General features: G+C 38.2%; 1 protein-coding gene across 6 annotated transcripts in view; it reads left to right on the top strand.

Annotated features, from left to right (window-relative positions):
• Positions 1-27,846, top strand: part of GRIA4 (glutamate ionotropic receptor AMPA type subunit 4) — a 214,983-nt gene that overhangs the window by 89,418 nt on the left and 97,719 nt on the right. The window lies entirely within an intron of this gene.

The following is a 27,846-nucleotide window of genomic DNA, read 5'->3' on the forward strand; positions in this document are numbered from 1 at the left end:
GATGGATTATTTCTTTATGGATTATGACACAGCTTGAAGGAAGGAAAAATAGTAGTGGCCTATGAGCAATTGATTTTTTTTTTCCATTGCTGAATAAAAGTAGAGCCATTGTTAGCCACTGCTCTTATGCAGAGAAACAACTGAAAAAGTACAAAGAAGTTGTATTAGATGTGAAGATCTTTTGCAAAGATATTTTCACTTTAAGATTGGAACACAATATTTTGCCTTTTTATAAAGGAAAATTTATATCTCTGAAAGTGGTGACAAGGTCTGCCCAGTAGCAGGCAACTTGGAGAAATATATGGCAGAGACTGCCTGAAATATTCTTTATTTTCAGATTAGGACATTTTAATGTATGTAATTTTGAACTATTGCAATCTTCTGTTAAATTCTTTAGTTAATAAATAATGGATGACTTTTGGTTAAGCAGATCAGTGAAGACTTTAACTTCCAGAGTTTTTTACAAACTGCTTTAATCCCTCTCAACTTTCCATGCATACAGGTTAGTATAATGCCTAGAGTTGGTTAACAGTGAACACTGCAAGTCTCTATGTGTTGCTAGTAAAACTTAATAAGCCATTCTATTTATCTGTTTCTTGCTATGCCTTGTCCTTTTCAAATTAGATCCAACACTTCGTTTTGATCTTTAGCAACAAAGCACCACTATATTCTTCTTCTAATGAATCAAAGTGCAAACTGACACCTAAGTCTAACTGCTTAAAATGCAGAGGGCAGAGGATTCACTCAGTGACAGAATTTTAATAGCCAACAAGACTTCATAAATTTAGTGAACGGAAAGCAAAATAAGGATATCAAACTCTTATTTTTGCTTGGTAAGATTACAAAAGAGCTACTAAGATGGGGGATTTAAGCATCAAAAACTTACATGGAAAATTTCTTGGAACACTATTTTAAAGTAACCAAAGAAAACCTTTAAAAGCAGAGTCCTAGGCTCAGAAAATGCATAGTGAGATGAATTCAGATGCTGGGAAATGTAAAATCTTGTAACTACAGGACCATCACTAAAGGGAAAGGAAGCTTATAATTCAACTTTAGGCACAGATAGCTGTACATTTTATTCATTGCCTTTGAAATTAGTCAGAGGAAATACAGAAGCTAATAAAGAGAATAAAGCTATTGTTACAAAAGACCAGTTCTCTTTCTCCATTTGAGTGCTTATGAACAAAGATATGGTAGATTTATAGATCTATAGATATTCTAGATTGAAATGGCCATGGAAAGGAGGCCATTTCAAAACTCTTGAATTTTGTATACAGTTCTGAAGTATACCACAATCTGAAGTATACCACAAAAATGACACTTACAGGATATTGCTGAAGGTATAAATACCTCAATTACCAATTGGAGACTGTGATGAGTAACAATATCTCCAGTTATGCTTTTGAGTAGAGCCAAAGGAGAGCTATTACAAGGAAGACAACTCATGGCAGATTTCAAGTCAGTATCTGAATGTAAGGGAGCCTGACAAAACTGATAGAGAGTATAAAACATAGCAACTGCCTTTTGGCCTTCTTGTGAAGCAGCTGGTGTTGCATAGTATAAGAGGTAGGATTCTGGATGGATTTTGCTTTAGTGTCAAATATTACAGGCTGCAAAGTGAAAAATATGGCGATGACTCTCAAATACAGTGATATAAAACCTGTCTATAAAAATTCTCTGGCCCAAATTTCTCTTGGATAGTTTGTCCAGTTGCATTCAATGTGGTAGGACTGTGGTAATTTATCCTAGGTGACAGTAGGTCTTAGAGTTTTAAGATAAGCTACATAAGAGAAGAGACTTCAGCAAAAAAACCACTGAGAAGTAATAAATCTTTTAACTCCTGATTGAAGAACTCCCACAAAGCTAACAAATTGTTTTTAAAACTAATGACAACATAAAGTGAAAATCTAGTTTTTGTGGGGAAGTAGCATTTCATTCTGATTTTCGAGTCAAATCACGTAGCTTCCTCACAGGAAGCAGCTCCCATGTTTTCTGTTGCTAACTGGTAAAACTCACCATCAGGTGATGCCATTGAGGTGGTACAGCTGGCTAATGTTTGCGTGGAAAATCAGAACATTCAAATGCTAAAAACTAAATATCAAGCTACTTTTTGAACAGCTAATATTATTGGGTTTGGGAGTAATAAAATTGTAAATGTAGATGATGAAAGAATAGAAAAAAAGATGTGTGTGTTCCTGAATCATTTGGTATTATGTTGCATAAGCAGTGTGAAAGATACTAATATATCTGGTGCTATGACAGTCAAAGTTACTGCAAACTCTTTAATCACAGAGTGAACAACTTATTCAGATATATAGAACAAGAAAACAAAAAGAGAGAGCCCATATCCTAGAAAATGTTAAGGCTTCTTCCATAATCAGTCTTTAGGACAGCCATCAACCCACAAAAAAATAGAATCTTACTTTCTGAACTAGAGGAGTAAAAGTTCTGTGAATACTGTAGCAACTAATTAGTGTCTAATGAAAATTAGACAGGCAGACAAATTCCTCTGTTTTCTGGTAGCTTCAAAATGTCATGGTTCAAATTTAACAAGGTACGCGTATATGTAAAAAGAGAAATGAGTCTAAAAAACTAAAACCACCTTCAGTGAAGTTTCAAACCAAGTTTTTCATAGATCTTTGGTGTTTTTATCAGGTCTTACACATCTACATTGCTTAGCAAAGAGTATGTGTGTGTATTCATAGCACTCATCTAAAAGTGATGCTTGTGATAAACCAGGAATTACCAAGCTGCTTTGAGAAAAATTGTCTCACTTGGTCTTTCTTCACTGGTTTCCAATTCTGTCTTATCCGTTTTGTCTGTTTTCTTTGTTATCCTTAATGGTTACTTCAGCTAAGTGACCAGCCACTGACCACTGTGATTTGTGGTTACAGCATCAGGCACCTGCACTTCACCTCTACCTGTTCTGCTCTACATTACACTTTTATTCTGACTATGGGCTGCTCACCCTGTGGTGAATGACTATGTTATCACTATCCACTAATTAGGAATAGGTGCTGCTCCTATCACTATGCACAGCTGAACTCCAGCTGAATTATTTAGACAACAGTCAAGCGACTGCCAGATCTTGTCTGAAAGAAGCTAAAACCTGTGTACATGGTGTGGCAGGTGTGGCTGACTCTTTCTCCTTGTGTTATGGGGACTTCACTCTTCTCCCCATCTGTGTCTTCCAGCTCAGGGAATGCAGAGATACCTGGCATACAACTGATCTTACTAATCAAGACTGAGGCAAAAAGGTAGTTAATACTAAGTACCTCAGCCTTTGTCATTATGTTTTCCCCTTCATCTAGTAAAGGATGGACGTTCTCCCTCAGCCCTCATTTTCTTGCTAATGCATTTATAGAAACATCTTTTAGTCTTTTCCAGTAGCTAGATTAGGTTGTAGTTGGGCTTTGGCCCTTCTAATTTTCTCCTTTCATAACCACACAACGTCCTTTTAGCCCCTCTGAGTTGTCTGCCCCTTCTTAAAGTCTCCTTTTTACCCTGAGTTCTGGCCAGATCTCTGCTCAGCCAGGTGGGTCTTCCTGCCAGCTCATCTTTCAGCTCATTTGGACCATCTCCTGTGTCTTTATGATTTCCTTTTTGGAAAATGTGCAACCTTCTTGGACTCCTTTGCCCTTCAGGGCTGCCTCCCAAGGGATTCTGTCAACAGAACTGCTAAACAGGCCAAAATCTGCCCTCTGGAACTTTTTTTTTCCCATAGTATATATGTATTTGCAGATTTTCAAGGTCACAACAAAGTGCTTGATAGCAACATCCTAATAATGAATAATGCAATTATAAATAATCAGAACAGCCCAAGCACTAGTTCACATTGAGAGCCTGTGAAAATAAAAAAAAAATGTGTTTCTTGTTAATGAGTGAAAGAATATTAACTAGAAAGCTGATGCTCTAAAATATTCCTAGTAATTTTTTACTAGAAACAGAAATTCGTTGGGAAACAGCTCATGTCCAAATTACATTATGAGAGCTCATCAAAGAACATGTAGTTAAATTAAAGGAAATACAATTTTCCTTTTGGCTGATTCTTAACCTGATAGGGGTCTGCCCTAGTTGCAGTTTTAAAATGAAAAATTGGGGAATCCCCTTTAAAGGATTAATCTGGCTGCTAAAATTAAAAAATAAAAAACAAACAAACAAACAAAAAATGAATTAACAAAAAGCCCTGTTTAGTTGCTATTAGAATTCATTTTAAGCCTTGAGTTAGTATATGAGAAAAACTTCTGTCTTCTTCACTGAGAAAATACCACAGGTACTACGATTTTGATGAACATCCCTGCTTAATCTTGGATGTTTTGTTCATCTTGGATTACATTTATGTATTCTCTCTTTATATGGGTTTCATACTTCGGTAGACTTGATGCAGTGTTAAAAATGGGAGCACAGATGAAAAGAGGATGAGAGATTGTCTTGTTAGACATGGGCAGAATTTCTAACATTACATTCTTTATGTCTAGTTTCTTCTTTCTTTTCTTTGAATTGTAAATCATCATGTTTCTGATGGACTCCACATAAATGGTGAAGAAATGCAGCACCTCTTACTGCTCCCATCAGTCTGACTTAATGAGAACTGAGGGGTTCTAGAGATGAGTTACTGGACTGTGGTCATCACCTGGGCATTTTGCCATATGTGGGACAACAGTTCTCTGCAAGCTGCTGCACTGTGAGTCCATCCTGCAGGCCAGAGTGCTCCCCAGGCTGCTGCTCCTTAGGCCACAGGGTCAGTGCTTCAAGGGCAGGCTGCTCCAGCATGGGTCACAATCCTACCAGGAAACCTGCTCCAGTGTGGGCTCCTCTCTCCACGGGTCTGCAGGTCCCTGCCAGGAGCCTGTTCCAGCACGGGCCTCCCGTGGGCTCACAGCCCTCTGTCAGGCATCCCCCTGCTATGGTGTGGATCTGCTCCATGGGCTCCAGGAGTATTTCTGCATCCCATGGTGCTCTATGGGCTGCAGGGGCACAGCTGCCTGCCCGTGGTTTGTGCCATGCAGGGGAATCTCAGCTCAATGCCTGGAGCCCCTCCAGCCCTTCTGCCCTGCCCTTGGTGTCTGCAGGGCCGCTCCTCTCACGAGTTCTCACTGCGCTCTCCTCTGGCTGCAGTTACATCCGTGCAGTAACTTTCTCCTTCTTTTACTTGAATATGTTATCACAGAGGCTTTGCCATCACTTCTGGTGGGCCCTTGGCTGGCAGCACGTTCATCTTGGAGCCAGCTGGCATTGACCCTGCTGGACAGGGGGAAAGCTTCTGGCAGCTTCTCACAGAAGTCACCCTTGTAGCTCTCTCTGCCACCAAAACCTGGCCATGCAAACCCAATGGAAACACACGTCTGAGTTGACGGCAAAACAGACAGATGTCCCTGCTAAAATCACAGAATCACAGAATAATTTTTGTTGGAAGAGACCTCTGGATTTCATGTGAAAATTTTCCCACCCCAATATATGGGCAAAATTCAGTATTAGAAAGGTTGCTCAAAACCTTCTCTAATCAGTTTTTAGTGTCTCCAATGATAAGGATCTCAGATCTCTGAGAAATCTCTCCTTTTGATTACCTTCATTATGGGAATTGAAAATTCTGGGTCTGGAGCCTGCATCTATTGGGCCTGTCTTTCTTTTACTGTGCATAGCTATTCAAAATGAATAAAGAACCTTATTTGGAGTCACTTACAACAGTAATAGCCTTTTTCAATCTTAGTTATGGTGTCAGTAGTATAATTTTATAATTTGACAATTTTTTTTTCTCTGCCTTGAGGTAAAACTAACAGCAGAGACAGAAACTGCACATTGTGTTAGACTTTGCTGGTTATACACCCTGTTGGCAGGGGCAAAAACAAGCTGTGGCACTGCTCCATTCTGTACTCTGTAGATTATCATCTCCCCTCCACCTCAGCCCATCCTTTTCTGAGACACCCGATGCAGCAACAGTTCTTGAAAAAGCAGTGAGTGTCAGGATTGTTGTTCTGGCTTCAGTGAGTACTGTGTAAGAAATTGGTAGCGCAAGGAGTAGGGATAATCTAATGGCATGCAAATGTCCCACTTCTTAGATATGCAAACACACAATGCTGAGGGCTGAATTTTTTTGCTTCAGTGCCTTTGTAGATGGGGGCTGTTTCCCCAGCGTGCTGCACCTATGTGAGCTAACGGAGGAAGTGCAAAGGAGGCAGCAGTGAGAGGCATTCTGTGTCTCTGAGCTCTCTCCTCGCAGCAGCTGGGCTGGCAGGAGGGCATCTCAGTACACCTGGTGCACGCCTGGCTCCGGCTGCTCTGCTGCAAGGGACTGAAATGTGACTTTCTGGGTCACCATGCACACCCAAATCTGCCCCTGAGCTATGCAATTACACATTTTCCTTATTCAGGGATCATGCTGACTATGTGATCTAAATAAATTTCAGAGGCTTCTTTTCATGTGGCTGTGATTAGATAAGTTGGCACAATGGCTGTTTTATAGAACTGCAGTGCACTCTGTCTATGTAGAGTGTAATGAAATGCTGAAAAGAAAATTCTGAAATAATTCTTTCTTCAACTGAAATTTGGTTTTCAAGTTATAACTAAAGGGCATTTTTGAAGATTTAACTGGATATTTTTCTCTCCTGGGAGATGTGTGCGAAGCTCTCTACCCTGTAGATAAGGCAATGACAAAGCTAAATTGATGCACTAAATGTCATGCTTCTGCCTTTTCTGGTGGGTGTACCTTGGAATGATGTTTACAACATGAATCAGCATAATTGCTCCTGATAGGTTGCTTGTAACAATTTAACTTTCTTCCAACAAAGACAACTCTTTATTTATTTTCTTTGAAAAGTTGAGCACCTCTTATACAGCTTAAGGCTTCATAACTGAATTTAATGCTTTTATGAACATCAGCAGAAGTACCTTTTATTGTGTTTTTCCTGATGGAATTACTATGCAGGAAGAAAATTTTTTGTCTTAGTATAGCTTCTCCAAACCACAAATATACTAATGCAGAACATCCAACACCAGACAATTATAAGTGTCCGTATGCCAGAAAATTTGAACTATTGTTCTCACAGATTGTAATTTCTTTTTGCTGTATATATGCAGAACTTAGCATTTCTCACTACTGCTTTATTGTACTTAATTATCATTTCCTAGCTACATTATGTGGGATTTATTTTACTGAAAGCTGTTCATTCAGATTTTCATTGTTTTATGTGTTCATACAGTAAATTTCTCCAGTGTTGTATGTGTTATGGGTCCTGATTTGGGGGTGAAAGGAGGATCAAAGTCAGGAAAGGAGGGGGCATAATTAGGCAGATAGCAGTGTACATTCCTGAATGATACTGTGTGATTATGTCAGAAGTCTCTCCCTGAACTGATGCTTCTTTCAGGCCCTGTGCTTTAACTGAGACAACATCTGATCTGGATGCATTTGTGTTGTGACTTTGCAAAAATGCAGGATATGATGAGATAGTATAATGAGAAGCAGAAGCACTTGTAGCCACTGAAGTCACTACTTGTCGCTGCTTGTGTGCAGCTGTTGTAGGTAAAGGCTGACAATTCTGCGAACTCGGGATGAAAGCACTAGAGGGAAGGAAAAAAACAACTACATTTATTCAATACTACATTGTCAACAACAGCCAGGCTGCAATTTTAAAATGGATGCATTTTTTCTAGATCTGATTTTGAGTCATTGTGCCATGATAAAGTTAAAAACTGAAAGTGAGGGAGATTAGGTAATAGCATCATCCTCCTTTTTGGAAACAGGCTATCTCACATGTATACTGAAATATGTCAATCTGGTGTAGAAGAGTGACATGCATACTTTGGAAATGGAAACAGCAATGCTGCATCATCAGAATGGAATCAATATTATTAAAGTACTAAAAATAGGAAAATTAATGAGGATCTTGGTGATGAAAATGAAAAAAAAAAATCCAGCAATAAGTTTGCATGGGTTTGAGAAAAAAGAAGCCACAAAGTATGAGCAGAAAAAACTATTACGTTTCTGAAGTGGTTTATACAAAATTTTCCTTCAGCATTTTTTTAACAGTGATCAAATTATACCTATTCCATGAAAGGGGACATATTTGTGATCAGTCATTGAAACCCTTCATAGTCTTCACAGAATCACAGTAATATAATTTGTCCCATATAGTTCAATAATGACATGGCCAAGTTTATTTATCAGTTTTTAGTCATTAATTTTATTTATTAACAATTCCCTTCTGTTTTGAAAAACAGAATGATGTTGCCTTATAACATGCCAGTATTCTGCAAATGGCTACATTATACCTACCCTGGGTCCACTGAAATACGTAATCTCCAAGTACCGGGCCTTGGCATACAGCTACATATTAAAAACATTAATATTCCATGAAGTGAATAGGGGCTGTCCAAGTTCTTTGTCTGTAAAATGGGGTTAATACCTGGTCTCTTTTGCAAAAACATGCACAGTTTTTGCGATGCTGAAATACAGGAATGCTAGAAGCTATTAAGCCTATGGAAAGGAAATCTGAACGTTATAAAAGAAGTGATAATATAAAACAGAGAGTTTATTCCTCGTTTCTTCTATTTTGTGATTTGTCAAATCACATGGCAAATGACTTTGTTTGTGGAGAGAATAAAGTCTATACGTCTTCTGTCACATCCCTGGAGCAGGCAAGAAGCCAGTTTATGACATAAACTGATGCCTTTTTTTTTTTTTGCCTTTTTGAGCTATTCATTATGCTAAAAGAGTTCAAATTTTTATTTAAACCTCTCGCCCCCTGAATTCTTAAAGTGATGTCAGCTACATGTAGAAGGCCAAAATAACCAACAGTAGATGATTCCTCTTCAATATCTGTCAGATACAATTTTCCAAAGCGTGAAAACTGCAGCTTGCTCGATAGCACTCCTCTTATGAAATACATTCCATGGATTACATGTAGAAAGACAGAGAGAGGAGCACACTGAGGCATCCTGCTTTGTTTTTTCTTGCAGCTGTAATTTGACTTTCTGGCTTCTTGTCCACTTATAAAAAATACAGCTACTGGTTGTACTGCATTGTCACTGTTACCTGGTAAACCCTGTGCATTAGCAAATGAGCAGAAGTGGATTTATTTCTCTTTTCCTTTTATACTCCTTTCTTTTGTTTCTCAATGTACTCTGGCATATAGCTTTTAGCTTCATATGGATCTGAAGATGTTTGAGGGACTCTTGGCAAAACTGGAGAAGGTGGCAGCAACAAGGCCCAGATACAAATGGCTGAGGACCATTGCGCAGTGCTCTGATTTCTCTGCTCTATAGAAGAGCATTCAATCCCAAAGATTCGCTTACAGATGGCAGAGTTGCTGAAAGGAATTAATGTGGGAGTGTGGCGCAGTCATGACTATTTTTTGCCTCTGGTAGGACGGAATAGCTGCTAACAAAATATCCAGGTGATTGTTTCATCTAGTATTATTCAAAGCCTTTGTTTTTAAGATTCCAGCTTTTCAGATACAGGATTCTTGGTATGCATAGATAGCTGACAAGCCATTCATTAAACATAATAAGAAATGAGTCAAGACAATGTGGGCTATGCCTACTCTTCATGTTATACTTTGACTGGGAGCTTGCTTTTCTTGACCATTTTTTGTCATATTGCATGGAGGTTTCCTGACTGCTCAAGAAACATTCCAAAAATGGGTCTTCTTCAAAAACCTTAATGGATTGATAGCACGACAATTTTAGAATGGAATTAACAGCAGAACTACACAAAGGCAAACTACCAAGAAAATGGAAGTAGTATGTTCATATGAGTATTTGTTGGTATCATTGTAGCATTTGAGAACTGTGGTAAATTACACATAGGAGTACAAAAAGACATCACCATTGCTTAAAGTGATTACATCTAGGCATTAAACAGGACAGAGAGAGCAAAAGATGGGAGAATTCAGTCATACAGGGAGGCATGAAAAGTATTCTCACCATCATGGCAGCCTGCTCATTGTCAAGCTTTCTTGCAGGTGGCATGGAAAAGCAGTATTTGAGGGAGGGTAACAAGGTGCCTAAGCAAATGCTCACAGGGATTCTGCTCAGCCTCATGGATTCTGCAGAGCTACAAAGGAGAAAGCTGAGTTAAAAGCTGGAAAATTTAGTGAGTGGATGTGGGATTAGCATCTCCAATCATCATCATCTCTAAAAAAAATGATAATATGGTAGAGCTCATCAGAAAAGGTCCTTGAAAGTGGAGAGAAATATTTAAGTTTGATGCCATAAGGAAAGAAGAGCAGAATAACAGGAATACAAAGAAAATGATATTATCACCATAACAATAAGCTAAGATACATTGAGCAATATTATGGATAGATATGAGTGAGGAAAAAATTATGCATTTCAGAAATTAATAAATAATGTTGAAGTAGATGAGAAAAGGGATGGAAGCTATGGTGAGTTTGGACTGCAGGCTGGATACAATATGCAAATATTAATGAATTTAAACTGCAAAGATAATATTGTACCATTAGCATGTTTAATGTGATAAATTATCAGAGTTCTGATGTGTAGGTTAAGAGCCTGCTTTATAAATAAGATATGTCGTTTATGTTATCATGCTATTTAAGTCAATAGGCAGGTCAAAAAGGAAAATTATTCATGCTGATCCTGAGTTCATGAGGAAAGAGTAGAATGTCAGAGGACAATTTTCATCTATCAAAAGTGCAGGCTAGACTTACAAGTGCACAGGTTTATACATTTGACAATGGTTAAATATCTAGGAAAGTAGGGACAGAATACAGATTTAAATGCTTAAGCAGAAACTTTAGCTGATGCAGACAGGTAGGTAGGTGGGAAAGCAGACAAGATGATCTGAGAGGGACCTAGCAGACAAATATGCTTAAAGGGAATGTAAGCAGTGGATTCAGAAAGCTTAGAAAGAAAGGAGATTAAAGTAGTAATTGTAAAGGCAAATGGATGTAGGGTTAGTGCAAATTCAAGTTCTGATTGGGAGGAAAGGATGATACCTAGTGTGTATGAAGAGCATATACCTGTTTATTCATACTTATAAGCTTATAAAATAAATACTCCAAAGGACCACACAATCTTTTTTTTTCTTTCACTGTAGCCTCATTGCCACTTTATTTTTATATTAAGTGTGTGGGTTGGGAATTCAGCAATTCCTTGAGTGTAAAAAGGGCATAACACTGACTTAATGTGTGAAGGGTCTGTATTAAATTGTTCTATTAAGAGCTTTGTTCCACTAATTATATAGGTAGGTGCTAATATAACTGGTTTATATTACATTTAGAGTACAATATGCAAAAGGAGGGATGTTGCTTTTCCAAACCTCCTTTGCTGCAGAAAAAGATAATGAGAGCTATATAGAGTCCTGAAATCATAGCCAATTTATCAGGCCTGCTATCTGAGCTAATGCAAGGCTGGAGACATACTGCATCGACTGCTGATTGTTTTATACCACTTTTAATGCCTAGAAATGAAAAGAAAGAAATTAATGGGGAAATAAAGAGAGAAAATGGAATATATGTAATGTATTTTTGACAAGTTGAATCTCACCCTATTATTGGTCTTTTTATATGGAAAAAAAATCCAATCCAATCAGACAAGTATTCAGATTTTCAGCTTTAACTCATATACAGGGATTTTAGAGGATACTCCAAGAAGTGCTGCAAAATAATATATTTCTGATAAGGATCTAAAGCGAACAATGAATAGGAACTAATACAAATATAGTTTCCTTAGCAGTGATGATTCATGATACCATAATTATTTGTTGTTTATACTACAACAGTAAATATTCTTTTATAAAACTATTACTAGAAGTCTACAATTTGCTTTTGAGGCCTTTCTTTCATCTAAGAATTTACTTTAAAATGTAAGCTAAATCAGCTCATTTAAAGTAAAGGAAGGCGGAAAAAGATAATAAGGAGCAATAGTAATAATTTGAGGCACATTTATGTTCTGATAACATTAAAATTAATTTGATTCCTAGTCTGAATTGTCACATTTAGACCTAAAAATCAAAATTATCTGCATATCTTTATTTAGGAATGTATCAGAGCTCTTGAAGGGGGATTGGGAAGCCATGAGAAAGCAGGCTATGGGAAAGCACCAGGGCAACAGAGTAGTGGGAGAGGCTCTCATGTTCTCACCTGGTGAAAGAATTGTGGCTGCAGTCCCACCCCAGTTGTCTGTGCCTGAATTCAGAGATCATATGGGACAAGCAAGAGGGATGAGGCGTCTCTGTGTGGCCACCCATGTGGTGGGTTACAGAAAGTGCAGTGACTAAGAGGATGGGAGGGTTACAGGGCACGGAGGAGATGGACAGGATCCAGTGCTGTGCTCTGTGCAAAGGGGTTACTGCACTTCCAGGAAATTCCCTATGTGGCAAATCGCCTGGAGCATGGGGGTGAGGAGCAAAAGACAGATAAGCAGGTGTGATGGTACCTCTGCTAAATGCAGTCAAGAAGTGGAAGTGGAGGAAACCTTTAGGCAGCTGGAGGAAGCCTCAAAACTGCAGGTTCTGATACTCACAGGGAACTGCAGCTGCCCTGATAAGTGGTCAAGATGCAATAAGGTAGAACGCAAGCAAAATAGGAGATTTCTGAAGTACATCCAGATGATTTCTTGAAACGGGCAGTGAAGGTTATAACCAGGGTAGACCTGTTAAACCTGCAGCTACAAGCAAGGAAGGGTAAGGCTGGAGCTGGGCAAGGCAATGGCAGCCTTATAAACAGCAACTCTGTGTTTATGAAGTTAACAAAAAGAGGTATCAGAAGAGTCAGAGCCCTGGCTTAAAGGAGAGCAGCTCATTTAGGGATCTTCTTGGCATGGTCCAACAGATTTCTACCCTGTAGAGGAAGGGATATGGGAATCCAGTTTATCTTCCAGGACATTTTCCTCAAAGCACTGAAATTATCCTTTTTGATATGCAGCAAGTCAAGCAAGCATGGCAGGTGCATGAATGAGGAACTCCTGACGGAGCTCAAATGTAGATCCACTGAAGATGGAAGTAAGGACAGGCTCTCTGAAGGACTACTGTACATGACCTCAAGCATGGACCTGTGGAGTAGAACAAGAGTCAACAAAGGGGTGTAAACTGAGTCTGAAAGTGTATTGGCAGAAGAAGAAGGATTAAAAAAACCCATGTGAGCCCACTGTCCAATGAGCAGTGGAAGAGTAGACAAGTACAGCAGAATCTCAATGCCTTTTTATCCTGAGTTTTACAGGGAAGATCTGCCCTCAGGCCCTCCAAATCAAAAAGCAAAGTGGCAGAATTGGAATGAAGAAGGATTGTGTCTGAGACCTTTTAAGCCAATTGTTTTTATTCAGACCCATGGTGCTAGATGGTTTCTATCCAAGGATATTGAAGAAACCAGTTGACATAATTTAAAGCCTGTTCTCCACAGTCTTAGAAAGATCTTGTTTTTCAAGAGGAGGTTCATGGCTCTGCCAAAGCAGACTTTGGCTCAGGCTGCTAAAGAGTTATGGAGTACCTGTTCTGCATGTATGAAAGACTGGGAGGTGACTTGGAATAGCCAGCATGGATTTACCAGAGTAAGACTGTGCCTGAATAATTTGATTGCTTTCTGTGATCAAAATATTGACTCCATGGACAAGGGTGAAACCAGTACAGTTGTGAGTAGATGTGTTTAGTTGGACTTCAGCTGGGCTTTTGGCATTATCCTCCATGCTATCAACAACTGGGATATGGTTTGGGTGCATGAGTGCTAAGGTGGGTGTACTGTGGGCTGCATTAATTATGCTGAAAGGGTTGTGATTATCTGTACAAACCCCAGTTTGCAGCCAAGTATTGGTGCTGGGTGGTTTTACTCCAGCCAGAAAATACGTACCATGCAGCTGCTCACTCACTGCCCACCACCCCACCCCACAGTGGGGAGGAAAATCAGAAAGAAAAAGTAAATCTTGTGAATTGAGATAACTAGATTCTAATACTTGAATCAAAACAAAATATAAGAATACTGATGATATTAACAATAATTATAGTAATGAAACAAGAGGGAGAATACAACTCAAGAGTAACAAGTGATCCGCAATACAGTTGCTCACCACCTGTAGGCTGATGCCCAGCCCAACCCCCAGCAACATGGTCAACATGTAAGACTAGGTCTGCAAAAGCACTTCAACACGTAATTCCCACTGTTTTCTGTAGGATTTTTTTAATATTTTGTGGTGGTGGTCTTTACGTTTTAGGAGATCCTTTTGAGAAATAAATATTCTTTCTTTCTCTAGGGGATCTTGTAGCCTATAATTTAAATACTTCTATTTTCATAAAATCATAGCATGGTTGGGGTTGAAAAAGACTAATAAAGATCATCTAGTCCAACCTCTCTGTCATGGGCAGGGACATCTTTCTCTGCATCAGATTGCTCAGAGTCCCCTCCAACCTGGCATTTGAACGGTCGCAGTGATGGGACATCCACAGCTTCTTTGGGCAACATCTCCCAGTGCCTCACCAGCCTCACTGGAAAGGATTCCTTCACTGTAAAGAATCTCTCTCTTATATCCAACCTAAATCTACCCTTTTTCATTTTAAAACCATTGTCCTTTGTCCTGCCACTACAGGCCCTGGCAAAAAGTCTCTCCATCTTTCTTATAAGCCCACTTTATATATTGAAAGATGTGATAAGGTCTCCCCAGATGTAATAAGGTCTCTCTTGTCTTGTCTAGACTTAGCAACCCCAGCTCTCTCCATCTCTGACTGTTCCAGCCCTCTGACCATTTTTGTGGCAATCCTCTTGACTTGTTCTAACATATCCATTCTTTCTTGTACTGGGTCTCAGAGCAGGACATCTACTCCAGGTGAGATCTCAGGGAAGCACAGAGTAGATGGGGAAAATCATCTCCCTTGACATGCTGGCCACGCTGCTTTTGGTACAGCTGAGGATATGGTTGGCTTTCTGAGCTGCAAGGACACATTGCCACATCATGTCCAATTTTTCCTCCACCAGTACTGCCAAGTCTTTCTTGTCAGGGCTGCCCTCAATCCATTCATCCCCCCTGTTTGTACTGATACTGAGATTGCCCTGACCCAAGTGCAGGACCATGCGCTTGGCCTTGATGAACTCCTTGAGTTTTTCATGGGTTCACTTCTCAAGTCTTTAAAGTTCCTCTGGATGGCACCGTATCCATCCACCAAATCAGCTGGACTGCTCAGCTTGGTGTGATGTGCAAACTTGCTGAGCAGGCATTTAGTCCCATTGCCTGTGTCATTAGTGAAGATGTTAAATGTTGTTGGTCCCAACATGAAGCCGTGAGCAACACTGCTCATTATTGGTGTCCATTTGGGCATTGAACCCTTGGCAATAAATCTTTGTCCAATGCAGACAGACAGACATTTCCTTATCCTTCTGCCAGTTCAGGCATCAAACATGCATCTCTCAAATTTAGAGGTCAGAATATTGGGGAGGATGATAGCAAAGGATTTGGAGAATTTAATATAATTTTTACCTTTTTTAGCATTTAGAATTTAGGATGCAGAGAAAGAGACACATTAAGTACTGGTAATGATATTGTGTACTATAAGCATTACTGTTTTTATTCCTCTTCCCTAGAGAGCTGTGTTAGAAAGACTGGAATAGTGTATATTAAGGCATTTAAAATATTTTTGTGTCTTTTAATTATTCTCTAAATTTACATATGTGTGCATTTTTCTTTTAAAGTCTCCTAAGAATTTCTTTTACATTTTACTCTCCTTTTCATGCCTTCTGTTGTTTTTTTCCTCAAAATATGAATGAAGGAGTAATTTTTTTGGCAATTATAGGTTCATTTTGAACCTGTATAAATCTTACCACATCTGTATACATTACTAAGAGGAGGGAAAAAATTGTATTTCTTCATCTTCAATGTTTGCAATGTATATCATAATGGTTTCTTAAAGAGCAATACTGAAGACGTGACAGGCATGTGAAAGTATTTCTCATGCATGAGTTGTGCCTTTCCCTACCCCCACCAGAAGCCTGCCTAAATAGATTTTTTTAACCACTCATCTTTATTAGTACACATTCCAAAGAGTAGCAGATTACTGTGCGTAACTCACGATGTTCATTGATTCATTGGAAACCACTGTTCTGCTCTCTGAGCTCCATATTTCATCTGCTGCCTTCTTAAGTGTCAGGGGGGTTTTGCATATTACAGATTTCTCAAACAGCCCTGAGACAAGTGTCAGAGAAATTAGACTATCATACCTCTAGAGAACTGAATTTACTTGGATACCACTCTTCAAGGTGCTGTAGTATTCAATTATCTCCTGAGATTTCATGCTGAGTTATGTTAAATAGTCTATCTGCTTCCTAGCACTTCTTACTTTTTTTTTTTTTTATTTCTTTCCAAACTCAAATAAATAGTTTGTGCTTTGAAAGGATGATTTTTAGCATTCATGTGCATAATGCTGATCAGGGTGAATTTTTTTTTATTATTATTTAGTGCTGAAGACTTTTAGCCAGTTAATTCTTGTAGCTTCTCTTGGAGAAAGAGGGATTGTGAGAAGAACTGCTAGGGTGATCATCACTATGCACCATCTGTGTCATGAAAGAAAGAGGCTTGTCTGTAGTTGAAAAATTACTGGGCTTCATCAATATATTAGGAGAATAAAAGTAATGGAAGAAATAAAACTTCTTAAACTAAAGAACAGCGTTGAGTCAAGCAGAGTAATGTAGAAATGGACAAAAAAGCTAATCTATATTGGAAATAAAATTATCTAGTAAAAATGGAAAGAAGGTTGTGCAAGAAGCACCACATGAGCTTTATAGAGGAAAGACTGTGAAGTGTTTTTAAAAGATAAAATTATGATTCTTGTCGTAAGGTTGGATTTTGTCCAGGTGTTTTGTCACAGAATGACTTTTAATATTTGAGAAACGAAATGTGTGTTGTTCGAATATCATGTGCTTCTAGTAGAGTGTTTCTGTACCAACTTTTGAAAATGCATACACTTTTGGGGAAGATACCACATTCAGCAGTGCAGAGATAGGGAGCAAGGATATTTAATAATTTCTAAGTAATAGTGGTAGTTTGTATGGATAAAACCCACCTTTCAGATTCAAACATACAGTAATGATAAATACTGCAGAAGACTTTGGAAATACTAGATGCAGTATAAATCAACCATTATCAATAACCAATCAATGAACCTATAATACAAAATAAGAAATTCTCGTGCTTTACTTTCTGTAAAATTGTGTTCCCCAGTCCTGGGCTTTGTATTGCCTTACTTTTGCAAATGTCCATGTCATTAGGAAAAATCAACATTATCTGAATAATCCAAGAAGAGCCCAAAATAAATAGAAAGTGATCCCATTCAAATTCTCCATAAAATCTAGGATTTAGTTTTGTAAACTAAGGGTCAGAAATATTGTCTGTCTAGAAACATCACTATGGTAAAAGAAAGATCAAGCTTCTGAGAAGATAAAAAACCAAGAACTGTCAGGATTTTATTTACTTGTCAAGAAAAAGTAAGTTTCTGAAAATGAGATGCCTGACCCTTTCATAGACTTTGCTTCTCTGTTTCTTATTGCGTCTCAGTGTCTGGAGGGGAGTTCTTCTTCTGACTGTTTGGGTCAAGTAACTCCTCTCTTTTATTAGATACACTGGTCTTTGGCAGGGCTTTTAGGAAATTAATTCACTTCCTTTTGGACTTCATCCTATGCCAAATACCTAAGCGATATTTTCAGGAAGACCTTTTCTCCTCTTGCTGTTCTCTGAAGTGTTATGTCTACTTGTCAGAGTAAAAAAAAACCCCTCAGATTTTGACCAGTCAGATGAAACAGCCTCTTGAATAAAAAAAAAAGGAAAACAAAAATAAAAACAAAATAAAACAAACCGCCAACAGCACAAAACCAAAAACCAAAAAAATAACCCCCCAAAACAAACAAACAAACAAACAAAACTGTTAATTGGCAAAAGCCCCTTTGAAAAGCATTTTTTATCTTGCTGACTGTATTTTGCCTGTATTGACATCTAATGGACTCTGTAATTACTGGAAGGACTTCAGGTTTCACAGAGACTGTACATTCACAGACACAAATTAATCTGGTTTTAGGTTCATTTTTTTCTTCCATGGTGTGTAGAAGATACATACATCCTGTTGGAATATTGAGTTGGTACAAAGTCCTGCTTATGGGGAAAGAAGAGGATTCAGCAGGCTTCCAGGATTGGGCCCAGCTGCTTCCTGATGCCAGGAACAAGCTCTCTGTGTTTTATCAGATTGCAAGCAAAAGCACCAGATGAAATTCTCAATTGAATTTTTAGAGGTGAGGTGGGACTAAATAGCATAGCAAGGTTTAATTCCCTTTTCCTGATTCAGCATATTTGAGTGTGGGCAAGAGTAACAGTAATGAACGCTCCAGAGAACTGGAGGAGGTTTAACTCAAGGTAATATACTCGTGCTAGGTAATGAGGAACAGTCATGGGTTTCATCTGATTATCACCAGTATCTTTGAACTTGATTACTTCAGTCTGTCACTAATCTTTAATTTCAGCCTTGAAGTGGCTGGACACTAAGAGTAGCTTGTCACTCTGCTTTCTAAAAAATGAGGAATAAGTTACTGAATGTGATTTTATTGCACTGAAATGGAATGTCGGGTTGTTTCCCAGGCTGTTGGGCACTTCCCACAGGCTTTTTACCCTTTTCAGGTGAATACATTACATTTGTGGATTAAGTCTTTGTATTTGTTGAAAAGAAGCATTTATATTAAAAAAGCACCATAAAACAGATACTCAGATCCCACACAAATCTGTGGATCTGGACTTTTGTAAATTCACTCAGGTGCCTATAAACCCCTTTAAGTGCAATGAAGTACTGTAGTGAAGCATGGATTTAATCTTCAGGGATAGTCCTACCTGAAGATAGCTCACAAATCCAGAAGAGACCAGTATTGGGAGCAGTACCAGGAAAAGAAAATCCCAGTGTGCTAATTTATCAGATGTGCCCATTTTATTGTCTGCTCTTTCAGATGCCTGATTTCCTGTAAAATTATTTCCTTCCTCTTTGTTGGAAAATCAAAACATTTTGCAAACTGACAAAGAGCCAATCCAGTATAAAATTTGTTTTTTAAGTGTATTTTGCAATCCCAAGTGACTGACAGTACATTCTAGGTTCAGTCTTTCTTAAATCACTCTTCATAAATTTATCCCATGCATGTAGTTTGTACTGCAAGTTGTATTACTTTCACATTTGGCCTGTGACATTTATGAGAACTTTTTGTTTTGATGTGTTACTGTTATTCGTGTTACTGTATAAAAGCAGATTCTCAGGTGCCTTTTCAAAACATATATGGAATTTCCCAAGAATAAGGTTAGGCATTGGCACAGGCCTTCCTAATCTGGGAAAGTGGTATTTTGCCATGTTTTAATCATGTATCTTAAAAGCATCAAGTCAGAATATATGTGTAGTTTTTTTAAATCTGAATTGTAATAAACCTGCAGGATAGAAAAGCCTTGGAGTGCCAGAGTGTAATGGGAAAGTGTGGCTTTTAGGTGAGAATGTGCAAGAAGATATGATGAGGTACCTAAAGACAAGGCAGATTTCAGATTTGAATATTACTGTGTTGCAGCTCAAAGGCCTTTTCTGGTACCAGTTTTGAGTGGCATGAGACCACAAGTTCAGTTCCTCGTGGGTTTCAGTTGACATGCAAGCCTGGAGCATGCCTGGAGCAAGTTACTGTGCCAACAATGGAATTTGCTTTTCAAACTGAATGGTGAAACACCAGTTTGCTGCAATTTACCTCCCTGTCCTGTAAATGTTCTGTAGCATATTAGTTTTAGCATGGGAGGCTGGGGTTTTTTTAAAGTTTCTTTCTTAGCCAGCTATTAAGTAACCTGAGTGTTAAGTGGCTGAGTACATTCCAGGGTAGAAGGCTACTTTGGCTATTGCAATCCACTGAATATTTCATACACTTCACCTGCATAGTTCTCCTCAGCCAGGAAACAGCTAATATTGACATATTGGCATGCTGATAATGAACTGTCAAAAATGTCATGAATCCTAAAGAAAACAACTATGCTTATCTATGGTAGACATGTTTGACCCTGTTTTAAGTTTTCAGTTTCCAAATAAGGCATGTAATTTAAAAATCAGAACCTGTCACTTTATATCTTTTTGAGACAATCAGAAAACATATACAGCAGCTTTTTAAACCGTGTGGCAAAATTGTGCCACATATGTTGTGACCACCCTGAAGTTGTAAAACTGTATGTGTATGGAGGGTAAATTACAGCAAGTTGCACAGAACAGGTGGACATTGTCTAAAAAGTGAATAACCTATTTCTTGGGAAAAAAGTATATCAAGGCAATATTTAACATAAGAATAAAACATCAGTTCCAGTCCAGACCATGATTTTTCATGTTTACCCAAATTAATCTATAATATTTTATGTGTTTTGTGATAAGACAGCAGTTTTGGTGTCCAGTCCTAGTCCTTCAAAGGAGGGTCCCCTTCCTGCCTGCCTTCCTTCCAGATGTAAAGTTTTGCCAGCATACTGGGATTTCATTTTCATATCTGGTTCTTTGTTATCTTTAACTTCTTATTTTCAGTTGCATTTTCACCTGGCACAGAATTAGTTGCTATACAGTTAAAACTCAGTGAATGTATTACATGGGTTTTGGAATTAAATGCTCTCAAATTTTAATTATATCAGATTTCAAATATTGAACCAGCTTCTTCTCCCGTGAGTAGTTCCAGCTAAAGTCAATACGAATATTTTATGAGTTATGCAACGGGATTTGTCCTGCCTTTTATAAGTAATCCTAACACCCACACACAGAGTATTTCTCTAGTTCTTACTCTGTGAAAATGCAAGTTAGAATATGGACTGTGTAGTGACTTATCTCTTTTGCTGAAAAAGAATGATAGAAAGGAAAATGCAAGTAAATTATTTAAACTATTTGCTCCTAAGCATATTTCAAAAGAAACAAATATAAATAAAAATAAGAACTTATGTATATCCAATATATGTCTAATTTGTATTGCATATTTTGATCATCCTACTTTTAAATCAGTTGTTGACTATCCATTTAAAAGCAAGTTGTTTTATTTATTTTCAGACTGATAAGGATGAAAAATGCCTCTGAAATGTCTTGTTCACCTAGGAATAAACAACTTGTCCTACCTCCTAGTCTATTTGGTTTCCAAAGTGCTCTTTTTGGAGACCTTTTCTTTGCACATGTACTTGACACAGCACCTGGAACAATGAGGCCTTTGAGCACAACATTACTTATGTAAATACAATTATTCCTATCAACATGCCTAAAATTTTATCCACATTCTTCACTACAGGCTCTATTGTACAGGCCTGTATTTCATATAGTTGTCTCAGGATCAGAATAACCTTTTTAATCATAAAAATGCATTAACACCAGACTCTTTCACTGGAAAAGGACTTGTTCATTTTACCTGCCATAGAGATGAAAGCTAAATGGTGAATATTAACAATCTTAGGCAGAGATAAAACCTTAAATAAATATTTGTAAAGTAATTATAACTCTTTTTCATACACAAATACCTTCCTAAATGAAGACATTAAGGGGTTTTTTAAGACTTCATTTAGAGGTACACAAGTCAAGATGACATCATCAATAGAATGCTAAATGTATGCTGAAACTGGTATCTTGTATTCTTCCATGAGCAGATGCTTTATGTTTTCTTCATTATATTAAGGAGAAATCTCTCCTTTGTGTCTGTCATGAGCAACCCCAGAGGACACAACATGATGCTTCAGAGTAGCTCCGGGCCATGGAAGCAGCCTGGCTCCAGGACAGAAGTCCTTGGAGGGGACGTGGGGAACAACACCGCAGAGGATAACTTTGCAAATGTGCACAGTCCTCCCAACTGCAGCAAGGTTGTTTGGTGTAAATGTCCTGCAGTGTGTCAGTATTGAGATTTTTGTCCTCCTATCATCTCCAGTGTTAACAGCTCAGCAGGGAAGCGCCTGCTGCTGCTGCTTGTATCTGTGCAAATTGTCCCCTATGAAACAATCTCACAAGGGATATAGGCAAATGTCCAGTTTCTGTAATGGTGATGTTTGTTTATTTGCAATTAATTAGCCCGAGATTTGGCTCAATGATTTGGAACCTGAGTTAACAGGTAACTTTAGCAGGAGGAATGAGGTCACCCTGTCTTTTGTACTTTGGGGCATTGTACCACGCACATCCCAGCCTGGAGTCACGGCACAAAGCTGCCATGTGAGAGCTCCTTCAGGCTGCCACTGGGCATAATTCGATATCACAAGCAAAACATAATGTGCTTAAGGAATTTAGTGAAATTTTATAGCTGTAACCTGGTCTCTTGGTGACACTTTGGGATCCCCAGCAAGGGAGCCAGGGGTGATGCCCACTTCCTTCCACTCTGCTTCCAGAGAAAATGCCCTCAAGGAATAATTGTGGCCCACTGCTCTTTTTGGAATAATGCTTCAGGGCTCAGGTTGAAAAGGTTGGATGTCACTGCTTTAAGCAAATTGGAAAATTCAATTCTACATTGTATCTCTTAAGGAAAATAAGACAGTTGAGGTAATTTATAGCATTTAAGATACTATACTGTGAAATAATATCTTGTCAATCACATTGAAAAGGGCAATGGAAGCACAAGCCAAAATACACAAAGAGCTGTTAGTGGGCAGCAGGTTTTCCTACAGTGGTTTCTGAGCAATAAGCATAGATAGTGTAGTTCCTGGCAGCAGCGTGTAAAGAAAATTAAATAATACTGGTTTCTAAATGTTCTGTAGATTTTTAGAAATAGATTTTCATTTCCAATAAATAGTTTTTAATTTCCAAGTACAGAAGTGGGGACATCAAAAAAATGGTTAAAGTGGGATTATTCTGTTTTTGCACTAGTACAACTGAAATTCAGCCTTATTTACTATTTTATTTTCAACTGAAATTAAAATCTAAAATGCCAAATACATATTCTAGGACTTTAAAAGTATCTTATATCTACTGAACAGTTCCTTGGTTCCCACTTCTCATTCCTCTTAGACACAGAAAGTCCCTCTGTAATGTCTTATTTTTTAGCTCTCTAAGTTTTTTCAGCAATTCCCACATCTTCCACAGCTTTTTCAGATACTCTTTTATAGCTAATAACTAATTAGCCACGGAAGATAAGACTGCATTAAATGTTTCCCACCTTTCTGATAAACATTCTTTGTACCATGCTGCAGAGTAATTTTCTCTGTCTTTTTCTGCCTTGGTGACTATTTTAGCCTTGTTTTCATACTGTGGGTTTGCTGGAGAGGTTTAGCCTAATCCACCCAGGATGTGCTCACTCCTAATGATCATGACACAGTGTACTCAGGGGCATTCAGTGACACTTGCAGAATTCCATGCTTTCTTGACCAGGAATACTGAGCAGATGTCTTGCTGCCACTGCTGGTAACAGTTAGGCAAAAACCAAATTGTGCCTATTGTTTCTATTCCTGGAGATGCCCTAAATGGAAATATTTAAGCAACATCCATTTTTATTAAAGAGATGTTTCCTTTCCACTCTTTTGAAACCTAAGTAATTTTTTCTCCTGGCAAGTCCAAGGCAGAAATGCTCACTTCTGCCCATTAAGACTTGGGATTACACCAGAGTGTGCTTTTCTGCAAATAAACAGCTGTTCAGGGGAAGGAAAATACCCAGCTCTAAAATGAACAAAGTTCTTAAGATCATTTGCTTTCAAAATGGTCAATGCAAGTGCCATTATATAATGAAACGTCACAGGCACTTAACTTTTATGGAGCAGTTATTGACTGGTCACTGTTCATTTGCAGACATTAATGCCAAGGTCAGTTAAAACCAACCAAAGTCCAGATCAACATATATTTCATACTAGAAACTTTGCTAGGATTTTATTCACTATTTTCTTCCCTAGTCTGTTTTCAGACAGGCCACTCAGAGCTTTCAATGCCTGTATTCTTTTTTACCTGTTAATTTTTCATTATACCTTGCCCATTTCCATGTTTCCCACTAAATGTCACTTCCTACAGCTGAAATTTAATTTGAATTGTTAAATATATTCATTCTACCAGAGCTTTGGACATGAGTTTATGATTACTTCTTGGCATATAGCTTGCCTTAGTGGGATGTAATAAATTAGTCTAATCATATGGTGAGTACTTACTTCATTCTGTGTTTGCTCCTGCTAGGAACTGAAATTGTCTCTGTAATTGTATGCAAATCCCTTCACCAGAATAATCAAAGGAAACCTATGTGTAACTGTCCATCCTCCATAAGAGAAGCAAAAAAGTCACCTAACTTTTAATTCCACTTAAATGAAATGTTGTATCTTCTTCTGTGAAATGTAGATACAAAATAGAAGAAAAAAATTAAAATCATGTCAGTAGCAGATACTGTGATAATATTGCTGGTTGCTTTTAGTACTGTGCTTTACATATGCATAACATTATTTTCATAGTGTTCAATGTTCTCATTGAACCTGAGAAATAATAATGTTGTGATTTTTCATTTAAACATGGTGGAGTCTCTTCTCCTCCGAGAAGTACATGAGACTTATGATGGAGGATTTTATGAGTTTCCTTCAAGAAGGTGCCTGTTTCCTTCTGCTGCATGATGAGGGATACTGGATGAACTAGCTCAGAATTATCCAAATTCAAATTAGTCAAAATTTTAGTTGAGAAAAATTCTCCCATAATTCTCTTGCTCTAAGGCATTTTTTATATATTGGCCTCAAATCATCTTGATTTGCTTCTTTGACCTCTCAAATATTTTAGCATTAATTTTTTATATGTGGACACCAAAGGGAGATTCAGCCAAGTAGAAGTAGCCCAGTGTTTTCTGTGAAGATCATATCATTATCCTCCCTGTTTCTCTGTGTAAGAACCTAGATGCTACATTAGCTGTCTTACAGCATTGCTGGAAAGATCAGTTCTGTGTATCAGTGACTGTGATAGCAGTGTTAGTGGAGACACTCACATGAGGCAAGGTTACTAAGTGCCTTCTGCTCTGCCCACTCTTTTCAGAGCAGTATTAAAAAGAGTTAGAAGACAGGCGGAAGCCGAAGCAATCAACAGTCTCTGCTCATTTCTCTTCTTTGAAATTTTTGTTATTTCTTTGCATGCTGGTTTGCACAGGTTCATATAAAGTAGTTACAGATATGCATACATACAGATGTATTTACTTACTATGGACATGTATATGTGCACTTGAAATATTAAAAAGAACTTATTAAAATGTTTTCTCACTTTTTTGGGTTTTTTTTTTTCTTTTTTAATTGTAGGATTTGGGGTTTTTTAAGACACAAGATTCTGAGCCCTTTTCAGGGTTTAGTTGAGAGTGATGTTTTCAGTCCCTAAGATGAAGTGCCTGGCAGGTGCATTATTCAACATCATAGAATCATTTAGGTTGGAAAAAGTTAAGATCAAGTCCAAACATTAACCCAGCACTGTTGTGCTCACCCTTAAGCCATGTACCCCACTGCCACTCTAAATGTCTTTTAAATGCCTTCCAGGTTAGTGACTCAACTCCTTCCCTGGGCAGCCTGTACAAGGGCTTGACAACCCTTCTTATGAGGGAATGTTTCCTAATATCCATTCTAAATCTCCCCTGGTGCAACTTGAGGCTGTTTCCTCCTGTCCTGTCACTTGTTTCCTGGGAGAAGAGGCTGACCCCACCTGGCTGCACCCTCCCTTCAGGCAGCTGCAGAGAGTGATGAGGTCCCCCTGAGCCTCCTTCTCTCCAGGCTGAACACCCCCAGCTCCCTCAGCTGCCCCTCACAGCACTTGTGCTCCAGAGCCTTCCCCAGCTCCAGACATGCTGCAGCCCCTCAATGTCTTTCTTGCAGTGAGGGACCCAAAACTGAATTTGAAGTCAGGTAAGGGGAATGATCATTGTCATTACACTGCAATAAAAGCCACTATATGAAATCTTCAGATGTTTCACTAGTTGCTGCTCCAGTTCAAAAAGAAGGAGCCTTATATTAATGCTGGTCTACATGAGAAAAGCACTGAATAAATTTTAGGGACTCGAAGAAAATCATAGATCTTTAGGATTATCTCCAAATTGTTTTTCTGTTGGGAGAGTAATTAACTTCTAATAAATTTGTTGTCCATGTGTCAGTTTAAAAGATATAGTAAGACTTATTTCAAACTCTCTTCAGACATGTGGTAACCATAATTTTAGAACTCAGATTTTAAGTCTTGTTTTCCTGGGGCTTATTACATTTTTCTGAAAAAGGTAAATACTTCAAGATACAGATTTCAAAACATTTTAAATTAAATTTAAAATCAGAAATAATGTGCCTGGGATCTACAAATAGAACTTATTGGAGAAGTAAGGTCCTAAATATTATCTGCTGTGTAGCTGCCAGTAAATATGGACATGGCCACAAATGCATAGAGATAGAATTAAGGTTGTGACTTCCTTCAAAAGAATGCTTATTAATGTGAATGTCTGTTGTTTCAGTCTGAAAACTGTTCTTTCTATTTTCTATCAGGCAGGAATTAAAAATGACACAGCCAATAGGCAGAGACTTCTAGGTATTTTATAGTAAAACACTACTTTTCTAACAAATCCCTATAGAAAGGAGGCAGAAGAGCTGGCATCAAGATCTTCATTTAGTGCCCAGAGTCACTGTCCTAGGGTACAGGTACCTTATTGTGGCAGATGCCTTATGGGGAAAAGTAGTACGTGACAATATAAAGACAGCAGCACAATATATTAACCAGAATACATTAAGGTACTGCTAATTTGAAGTTATACCAGCTCTTAGAGTGAGCTTTAGCTCACAGTGCTAATATCCTTAGACATGGTTCCTTAGGATGTTATTTACACAAACCTCTTGTACATTTGTGTACCATCGCAGGGCAAAAGTAAATCCTGTTAAATTGAGACTAGAGGGGTAGATTGTTGGCAAGCTAGCAACTTCTGAAAAATAGCTAAGCCTGAATGAAGATACTGTGCAAGAAGGATAATTTATTAGTATCAATCTTACAAACTGTAGATTTTAGCGAAAGTAAGAATTTTGGCAAAAGGTAATAAGGCAAATATTTGAACTTATTTTCTTCCATATGGATTAATTTCTTCCAATTAATTAATTTTTTCCTCTTTTCTGCCCCTTCATTAAAAATACTGATACACATTAGCCCTAATGATTGTCCCAAGATGGCTTATCAGATAATTGGTTATTTATAGAGACTACATAGACGGTCTGAGAGAGGGTAAGCATAACACATGCTTCTTTTTCCTCCCCTCTTTTGTTCCACTTGTTTGCTCAGTTGCTGGGGTTTTTTAGGTGATAGTTTGTAAACTATTGCCTAAAAAGTCATTTGGTTTTGGTGTTTATCTGTACCTTTGGATGTTTTCATCTCCATGCATGCTTGTCATAAGAAATATTGTGGGCCTGCAATGTTATTTTGAAGGCATGTAGTGAAATGGGAAGAGTAATGGTATCTGAAAACTGTGAAAGCCCAACCAAAACTATAAAATTGACTTTAAAACCAGGGCTTTTCTTCAGTTCCTCTCAAGTTCCCAGTTATCTCTGTCACTTGGCACTTTGATGAGACACCTTTACAGCGTTTTTCATATGAAGGCTGCAGAGTCTGAAATGCAAAGAAGGGGAAAAATCTTGCTGCTGAGTGGGCGTAGCATTAATGGGACCTGACATAGCTTGAATCTTTGATCATGAATTCCCATTGTGGTGTAAGCTAAACCTCCTCCCATATGCTCCCTGACAGCACATTTCTTAGGCTATGTTGTTCCACTTAAGACTTTAAAAAAAAAAAAAAGAAGAAGAAATAAGGGTTGTAATATATTGACAGCATTTTCTTGTACCTTTGTGTTGTCCTCAGGAAAGAAGGATTATCAAATACTGCAGATGTAGCTGCACAGGTACCAGTCTCAAAAGGATTAAGAGAGAGAGTGATAGAAAGTCTGACCATACACTATTGCA

The sequence above is a fragment of the Melozone crissalis genome, unplaced genomic scaffold, assembly GCF_028551555.1.
Source record: "Melozone crissalis strain CALT ecotype California unplaced genomic scaffold, PUWL_Pcris_2 ptg000013l_1, whole genome shotgun sequence".
NCBI lineage: Eukaryota > Metazoa > Chordata > Aves > Passeriformes > Passerellidae > Melozone > Melozone crissalis.